This window comes from Aotus nancymaae, unplaced genomic scaffold (assembly GCF_030222135.1).
Source record: "Aotus nancymaae isolate 86718 unplaced genomic scaffold, 86718_ANA_hifiasm-v0.15.2.pri h1tg001254l, whole genome shotgun sequence".
NCBI classification, from domain to species: domain Eukaryota; kingdom Metazoa; phylum Chordata; class Mammalia; order Primates; family Aotidae; genus Aotus; species Aotus nancymaae.
In genome coordinates this window covers 975-10179 of record NW_026989670.1, presented here as the reverse complement: position 1 = coordinate 10179, position 9205 = coordinate 975, and the positions used below count along the sequence as shown (strand labels likewise).

General features: G+C 54.3%; 2 long non-coding RNA genes across 2 annotated transcripts; both read left to right on the top strand.

Annotated features, from left to right (window-relative positions):
- The first annotated feature begins 350 nt into the window (after positions 1-350).
- LOC135273366 (uncharacterized) lies at positions 351-1648 on the top strand. Its single transcript, XR_010341150.1, has 3 exons — positions 351-1046; positions 1149-1287; positions 1540-1648. It is a non-coding gene; the product is annotated as an uncharacterized LOC135273366 (long non-coding RNA).
- A 5002-nt stretch (positions 1649-6650) lies between these two features.
- LOC135273367 (uncharacterized) lies at positions 6651-7948 on the top strand. Its single transcript, XR_010341151.1, has 3 exons — positions 6651-7346; positions 7449-7587; positions 7840-7948. It is a non-coding gene; the product is annotated as an uncharacterized LOC135273367 (long non-coding RNA).
- Positions 7949-9205: the final 1257 nt, after the last annotated feature.

The following is a 9205-nucleotide window of genomic DNA, read 5'->3' as shown; positions in this document are numbered from 1 at the left end:
CAACACAGCACACCCAAAAGCAAACTCTTCCATGGGCCCTTGGTCCTACCGCACACGAAGGGCTGCTACTGTCCTCAGGACCCCTTGAGGGACTACACCGTTGTGCAGGTTTCCTACATAGGATTCTTGTTAAAACAAAAAATTGTCATTTCTATGTCAGGGTGAGCCTGAGATTCTGTAAAGTGAGGAAACATTAACGGATTTATTGTGTCATGTCACTGTGTTGAGAATGATTTGGTACCTACTGTAGCTTGGGAATGATCCGTGATCTCAGCTGTCCCAGTAAGTCTGGGGAGCAGTGCCTGCTTTATCTTCCAGTGTCTAAGGAGCAGTGGTCTGCATGTGGGAATGGCAACATCTACACAGAGGCTGTGTTGTGATTGGTGCAGATTTCTAACATTTTGGCCAGAAACACGCAGGTATGTACAGCTCCTTTAATCATCTGTATGCCTTCCTTGAAATGGTAAGTGGAATCTGAACTATAGGACTTGCAGTTTAGCTGAATTAGTTGACAAGGATGTTTTCTACGGCATTCTAACTGGTTTGTTCTGAGCTAGGACTTAGGAGCTGCGAGACCTTTTCCTTCTGCTCTTCTTTTGCTGCTGAAAACTCATCTCTTTCCACAAAGACGAATGCACCTGCCTACATGTGGGCAAACAACGTGTGTATGACCATCCCAGGTTGAGCATTTCAGCTACAGAAGTCACACCTGACAAGTTAGGAAGTCTGACACGCTCTGAGTAAAACCTCATCACGGACAGTTAGGAAAGTATATACAAAGTACATTGAATTTGTTCCTTTTTATTTCCTACGGCATCAATGGTCACAAAATATACTGGTCCATTAAGTGTTACTGAGAAATAGATAATTATTCAAGAGCCTAACTTAAGCAAGCATGTTTGACCGAGGAAACTTAACTTTTATCCTTAGGAACACACTGGGGATGGTCTGGAATTTTGTTGCTGGTGGTGGTGTTGTTGTTGTTGTTTTCCCAGAGAACCAGAGGAGGAAAACAAAGCGTCGTTCCTGAGGGAGAAGAACATGAGGTTGGAAGGAGTTATGCACCTTTCCACAGCCTTACCTTTGAGAAGTTTTCTTTCTTCCAATTGTTTCCCTCATCTGCTTATCCTGTTTTCTTCTATTTGCAGCCACTGTCTGGCAGGGAAGAGTTCCTAGAGAGAAAAGACAAAGACGGTCTGTGTTGCAAAAGAAGCCCCAGGCTGAAGAAGACTGGAGAACTGAATGTGCAACTTGCAGGTTAACTGGAGACAATGAGAATCGTGTCAGGTAAGTTGGATGCTAAAAGCTTGTCTGGAGGGGATGAAGATTCCATGTTTCTGATGTGCTCGTCACAGGAAGAATGGAAAACCACATGGCAGGGTAGGACCTTCCTTCAAATATGGTTTAGTGGAAACACGTCCTTCAGAAACAGATTTCATCCACGGATGAACCCCCCCCACACGGTTACACTCTGGACTTAGGTGTCCATAGGAGTGAGAATCTGCATTTTTAACACCGGGAATTGTTTTCTCTCGACAGGACAAGTTGACACCGGGTCTCCGTGTGTAGGCCATCAAAGCAATTTGATGGCAACGCTTTGTAGCCAGATGATGATGTTTTCTGGGAAAAACAATAAAGTAACAAAGATCCGTTAGTACGTTGTGCTTGGCTTTCCTGGGGGCCCTCCGCGGCATGCCTGGACACCCTTTCCGGGATTTGGCTTCACCCCAGAGAGCTTCTGAGACGCTCTCTCAACCCGATCTGCCCCCAGGGGAGGGTAGCTCCGGGTGTGGCCGCCTCCGCCGCTGGCCGCGCTTGCTGGCCGCTTTGCCTTTCTTCACACCACCTCCGGAGAGCAGTGCTGAAAAGCAGGGGTCCCTGGGCTTGGAGACCAAGGCAGGGCCCCTTGCCGTGTGGCCCAGGTCGAAGCGGGGCAGCGAGCTCATGGAGCCGGGGAACGTTCTGCTGACACCCTCCCGGAGGGTCTCAGCCATCTTTCTGGGGTCCAACGACCCCCGCCACACCCCACCAGACCGAATCTCCAGCCCCGTGGGACCCGATCCCCGCCCACGCCGTCCGATCCGGAATCCACTGGGCACAGCAGTCCCGAGTGCCCCCACCTCACGGTTTCATGCGCCCTCCCGATCTCAAGCGCCCTCCCGATCCCACCGAGCCGAACAGGCAAGTCAGGACGGTCGGGCTCCTGCGCAGCCTGTGGCACGTAGCCTCGTTTCCCAGGGCCGCCTCGGACACCGCCGCCAGCACTTTCCGCTGCCGCTGCCGGCCGGCGGGCAGCAGAGCACCGACCTTGGCCCTGGCCAGCCGGGCACGCCAATGCGCATGCGCAAGCGGCGCGGCACGAGCGCGAGCGCCCACCGGGGGCTCGCGTCACAGTGAACGGCCCCGTGGCCGCGGAAACGGTGGCCGGGGAGACGACCGTCTCAGCGGCTTGGCAAGGCAGAGGCCCTCCGTGGCTGTGCCTCGGCGCTGGGCGACGGCCCCCCCTTCCCGGGATCGTCGCCACGGTCCCGCGATTTCAAGAGTCCGGCAGGGCGGAACCAGTCAAGCTGCAGCGGAGCTTCGGGGATGCCCAGGGCGATCCCGAAGGACCCCCAGGATGCTTCAGGCCTGCTCAGACGCCGTGCGGGGCGCGTCTCCTCGAAAGCTGTCCCTGATGGGATTTGCAGGTACCGCCAGTCTGTGTGTGTCGCGGGGCTGCTCTCTCTGCGATGGGCTTCCCGGCAGAGAGCGGAACCCTGTAGACTCAGGAGCTGCCTGTGACTGTTGGATGTCTCCGTGTGTCCTTCTTTCTGTGTGTGTGTGTGTGTGTGTGTGTGTGTGTGTGTGTGTGTCTACGTGCTTCTGTGTGTGTCTGTGTGTGTCCGCGTGTGTATCTTCCTGTGTGTGTGTTGATTAGTGTGTGGGAGCCCTGTATGCTGGACATGAGTGTGGCCAGCGCACCCCAGCGTGGTTAGTCGGTCGTCCCTCTACCTTCTGGTGCCTGTCTGTCCTGGGCTCAGCTCAGGGGCTGTGGGGCCCCGCCTTCTTTGTGTTGCTCCCGGTTTCTGAAACCTTAGTGTAGTGGGGGTGTGGCTGCCACCCGCAGGCCCCCTAATCACCTGCCGATCCCTAGGAGTCAATCCTCCTGAAAGAAGACCAACACAGCACACCCAAAAGCAAACTCTTCCATGGGCCCTTGGTCCTACCGCACACGAAGGGCTGCTACTGTCCTCAGGACCCCTTGAGGGACTACACCGTTGTGCAGGTTTCCTACATAGGATTCTTGTTAAAACAAAAAATTGTCATTTCTATGTCAGGGTGAGCCTGAGATTCTGTAAAGTGAGGAAACATTAACGGATTTATTGTGTCATGTCACTGTGTTGAGAATGATTTGGTACCTACTGTAGCTTGGGAATGATCCGTGATCTCAGCTGTCCCAGTAAGTCTGGGGAGCAGTGCCTGCTTTATCTTCCAGTGTCTAAGGAGCAGTGGTCTGCATGTGGGAATGGCAACATCTACACAGAGGCTGTGTTGTGATTGGTGCAGATTTCTAACATTTTGGCCAGAAACACGCAGGTATGTACAGCTCCTTTAATCATCTGTATGCCTTCCTTGAAATGGTAAGTGGAATCTGAACTATAGGACTTGCAGTTTAGCTGAATTAGTTGACAAGGATGTTTTCTACGGCATTCTAACTGGTTTGTTCTGAGCTAGGACTTAGGAGCTGCGAGACCTTTTCCTTCTGCTCTTCTTTTGCTGCTGAAAACTCATCTCTTTCCACAAAGACGAATGCACCTGCCTACATGTGGGCAAACAACGTGTGTATGACCATCCCAGGTTGAGCATTTCAGCTACAGAAGTCACACCTGACAAGTTAGGAAGTCTGACACGCTCTGAGTAAAACCTCATCACGGACAGTTAGGAAAGTATATACAAAGTACATTGAATTTGTTCCTTTTTATTTCCTACGGCATCAATGGTCACAAAATATACTGGTCCATTAAGTGTTACTGAGAAATAGATAATTATTCAAGAGCCTAACTTAAGCAAGCATGTTTGACCGAGGAAACTTAACTTTTATCCTTAGGAACACACTGGGGATGGTCTGGAATTTTGTTGCTGGTGGTGGTGTTGTTGTTGTTGTTTTCCCAGAGAATCAGAGGAGGAAAACAAAGCGTCGTTCCTGAGGGAGAAGAACATGAGGTTGGAAGGAGTTATGCACCTTTCCACAGCCTTACCTTTGAGAAGTTTTCTTTCTTCCAATTGTTTCCCTCATCTGCTTATCCTGTTTTCTTCTATTTGCAGCCATTGTCTGGCAGGGAAGAGTTCCTAGAGAGAAAAGACAAAGACGGTCTGTGTTGCAAAAGAAGCCCCAGGCTGAAGAAGACTGGAGAACTGAATGTGCAACTTGCAGGTTAACTGGAGACAATGAGAATCGTGTCAGGTAAGTTGGATGCTAAAAGCTTGTCTGGAGGGGATGAAGGTTCCATGTTTCTGATGTGCTCGTCACAGGAAGAATGGAAAACCACATGGCAGGGTAGGACCTTCCTTCAAATATGGTTTAGTGGAAACACGTCCTTCAGAAACAGATTTCATCCACGGATGAACCCCCCACACACGGTTACACTCTGGACTTAGGTGTCCATAGGAGTGAGAATCTGCATTTTTAACACCGGGAATTGTTTTCTCTCGACAGGACAAGTTGACACCGGGTCTCCGTGTGTAGGCCATCAAAGCAATTTGATGGCAACGCTTTGTAGCCAGATGATGATGTTTTCTGGGAAAAACAATAAAGTAACAAAGATCCGTTAGTACGTTGTGCTTGGCTTTCCTGGGGGCCCTCCGCGGCATGCCTGGACACCCTTTCCGGGATTTGGCTTCACCCCAGAGAGCTTCTGAGACGCTCTCTCAACCCGATCTGCCCCCAGGGGAGGGTAGCTCCGGGTGTGGCCGCCTCCGCCGCTGGCCGCGCTTGCTGGCCGCTTTGCCTTTCTTCACACCACCTCCGGAGAGCAGTGCTGAAAAGCAGGGGTCCCTGGGCTTGGAGACCAAGGCAGGGCCCCTTGCCGTGTGGCCCAGGTCGAAGCGGGGCAGCGAGCTCATGGAGCCGGGGAACGTTCTGCTGACACCCTCCCGGAGGGTCTCAGCCATCTTTCTGGGGTCCAACGACCCCCGCCACACCCCACCAGACCGAATCTCCAGCCCCGTGGGACCCGATCCCCGCCCACGCCGTCCGATCCGGAATCCACTGGGCACAGCAGTCCCGAGTGCCCCCACCTCACGGTTTCAAGCGCCCTCCCGATCTCAAGCGCCCTCCCGATCCCACCGAGCCGAACAGGCAAGTCAGGACGGTCGGGCTCCTGCGCAGCCTGTGGCACGTAGCCTCGTTTCCCAGGGCCGCCTCGGACACCGCCGCCAGCACTTTCCGCTGCCGCTGCCGGCCGGCGGGCAGCAGAGCACCGACCTTGGCCCTGGCCAGCCGGGCACGCCAATGCGCATGCGCAAGCGGCGCGGCACGAGCGCGAGCGCCCACCGGGGGCTCGCGTCACAGTGAACGGCCCCGTGGCCGCGGAAACGGTGGCCGGGGAGACGACCGTCTCAGCGGCTTGGCAAGGCAGAGGCCCTCCGTGGCTGTGCCTCGGCGCTGGGCGACGGCCCCCCCTTCCCGGGATCGTCGCCACGGTCCCGCGATTTCAAGAGTCCGGCAGGGCGGAACCAGTCAAGCTGCAGCGGAGCTTCGGGGATGCCCAGGGCGATCCCGAAGGACCCCCAGGATGCTTCAGGCCTGCTCAGACGCCGTGCGGGGCGCGTCTCCTCGAAAGCTGTCCCTGATGGGATTTGCAGGTACCGCCAGTCTGTGTGTGTCGCGGGGCTGCTCTCTCTGCGATGGGCTTCCCGGCAGAGAGCGGAACCCTGTAGACTCAGGAGCTGCCTGTGACTGTTGGATGTCTCCGTGTGTCCTTCTTTCTGTGTGTGTGTGTGTGTGTGTGTGTGTCTACGTGCTTCTGTGTGTGTCTGTGTGTGTCCGCGTGTGTATCTTCCTGTGTGTGTGTTGATTAGTGTGTGGGAGCCCTGTATGCTGGACATGAGTGTGGCCAGCGCACCCCAGCGTGGTTAGTCGGTCGTCCCTCTACCTTCTGGTGCCTGTCTGTCCTGGGCTCAGCTCAGGGGCTGTGGGGCCCCGCCTTCTTTGTGTTGCTCCCGGTTTCTGAAACCTTAGTGTAGTGGGGGTGTGGCTGCCACCCGCAGGCCCCCTAATCACCTGCCGATCCCTAGGAGTCAATCCTCCTGAAAGAAGACCAACACAGCACACCCAAAAGCAAACTCTTCCATGGGCCCTTGGTCCTACCGCACACGAAGGGCTGCTACTGTCCTCAGGACCCCTTGAGGGACTACACCGTTGTGCAGGTTTCCTACATAGGATTCTTGTTAAAACAAAAAATTGTCATTTCTATGTCAGGGTGAGCCTGAGATTCTGTAAAGTGAGGAAACATTAACGGATTTATTGTGTCATGTCACTGTGTTGAGAATGATTTGGTACCTACTGTAGCTTGGGAATGATCCGTGATCTCAGCTGTCCCAGTAAGTCTGGGGAGCAGTGCCTGCTTTATCTTCCAGTGTCTAAGGAGCAGTGGTCTGCATGTGGGAATGGCAACATCTACACAGAGGCTGTGTTGTGATTGGTGCAGATTTCTAACATTTTGGCCAGAAACACGCAGGTATGTACAGCTCCTTTAATCATCTGTATGCCTTCCTTGAAATGGTAAGTGGAATCTGAACTATAGGACTTGCAGTTTAGCTGAATTAGTTGACAAGGATGTTTTCTACGGCATTCTAACTGGTTTGTTCTGAGCTAGGACTTAGGAGCTGCGAGACCTTTTCCTTCTGCTCTTCTTTTGCTGCTGAAAACTCATCTCTTTCCACAAAGACGAATGCACCTGCCTACATGTGGGCAAACAACGTGTGTATGACCATCCCAGGTTGAGCATTTCAGCTACAGAAGTCACACCTGACAAGTTAGGAAGTCTGACACGCTCTGAGTAAAACCTCATCACGGACAGTTAGGAAAGTATATACAAAGTACATTGAATTTGTTCCTTTTTATTTCCTACGGCATCAATGGTCACAAAATATACTGGTCCATTAAGTGTTACTGAGAAATAGATAATTATTCAAGAGCCTAACTTAAGCAAGCATGTTTGACCGAGGAAACTTAACTTTTATCCTTAGGAACACACTGGGGATGGTCTGGAATTTTGTTGCTGGTGGTGGTGTTGTTGTTGTTGTTTTCCCAGAGAACCAGAGGAGGAAAACAAAGCGTCGTTCCTGAGGGAGAAGAACATGAGGTTGGAAGGAGTTATGCACCTTTCCACAGCCTTACCTTTGAGAAGTTTTCTTTCTTCCAATTGTTTCCCTCATCTGCTTATCCTGTTTTCTTCTATTTGCAGCCACTGTCTGGCAGGGAAGAGTTCCTAGAGAGAAAAGACAAAGACGGTCTGTGTTGCAAAAGAAGCCCCAGGCTGAAGAAGACTGGAGAACTGAATGTGCAACTTGCAGGTTAACTGGAGACAATGAGAATCGTGTCAGGTAAGTTGGATGCTAAAAGCTTGTCTGGAGGGGATGAAGATTCCATGTTTCTGATGTGCTCGTCACAGGAAGAATGGAAAACCACATGGCAGGGTAGGACCTTCCTTCAAATATGGTTTAGTGGAAACACGTCCTTCAGAAACAGATTTCATCCACGGATGAACCCCCCCCACACGGTTACACTCTGGACTTAGGTGTCCATAGGAGTGAGAATCTGCATTTTTAACACCGGGAATTGTTTTCTCTCGACAGGACAAGTTGACACCGGGTCTCCGTGTGTAGGCCATCAAAGCAATTTGATGGCAACGCTTTGTAGCCAGATGATGATGTTTTCTGGGAAAAACAATAAAGTAACAAAGATCCGTTAGTACGTTGTGCTTGGCTTTCCTGGGGGCCCTCCGCGGCATGCCTGGACACCCTTTCCGGGATTTGGCTTCACCCCAGAGAGCTTCTGAGACGCTCTCTCAACCCGATCTGCCCCCAGGGGAGGGTAGCTCCGGGTGTGGCCGCCTCCGCCGCTGGCCGCGCTTGCTGGCCGCTTTGCCTTTCTTCACACCACCTCCGGAGAGCAGTGCTGAAAAGCAGGGGTCCCTGGGCTTGGAGACCAAGGCAGGGCCCCTTGCCGTGTGGCCCAGGTCGAAGCGGGGCAGCGAGCTCATGGAGCCGGGGAACGTTCTGCTGACACCCTCCCGGAGGGTCTCAGCCATCTTTCTGGGGTCCAACGACCCCCGCCACACCCCACCAGACCGAATCTCCAGCCCCGTGGGACCCGATCCCCGCCCACGCCGTCCGATCCGGAATCCACTGGGCACAGCAGTCCCGAGTGCCCCCACCTCACGGTTTCATGCGCCCTCCCGATCTCAAGCGCCCTCCCGATCCCACCGAGCCGAACAGGCAAGTCAGGACGGTCGGGCTCCTGCGCAGCCTGTGGCACGTAGCCTCGTTTCCCAGGGCCGCCTCGGACACCGCCGCCAGCACTTTCCGCTGCCGCTGCCGGCCGGCGGGCAGCAGAGCACCGACCTTGGCCCTGGCCAGCCGGGCACGCCAATGCGCATGCGCAAGCGGCGCGGCACGAGCGCGAGCGCCCACCGGGGGCTCGCGTCACAGTGAACGGCCCCGTGGCCGCGGAAACGGTGGCCGGGGAGACGACCGTCTCAGCGGCTTGGCAAGGCAGAGGCCCTCCGTGGCTGTGCCTCGGCGCTGGGCGACGGCCCCCCCTTCCCGGGATCGTCGCCACGGTCCCGCGATTTCAAGAGTCCGGCAGGGCGGAACCAGTCAAGCTGCAGCGGAGCTTCGGGGATGCCCAGGGCGATCCCGAAGGACCCCCAGGATGCTTCAGGCCTGCTCAGACGCCGTGCGGGGCGCGTCTCCTCGAAAGCTGTCCCTGATGGGATTTGCAGGTACCGCCAGTCTGTGTGTGTCGCGGGGCTGCTCTCTCTGCGATGGGCTTCCCGGCAGAGAGCGGAACCCTGTAGACTCAGGAGCTGCCTGTGACTGTTGGATGTCTCCGTGTGTCCTTCTTTCTGTGTGTGTGTGTGTGTGTGTGTGTGTGTGTGTGTGTGTGTCTACGTGCTTCTGTGTGTGTCTGTGTGTGTCCGCGTGTGTATCTTCCTGTGTG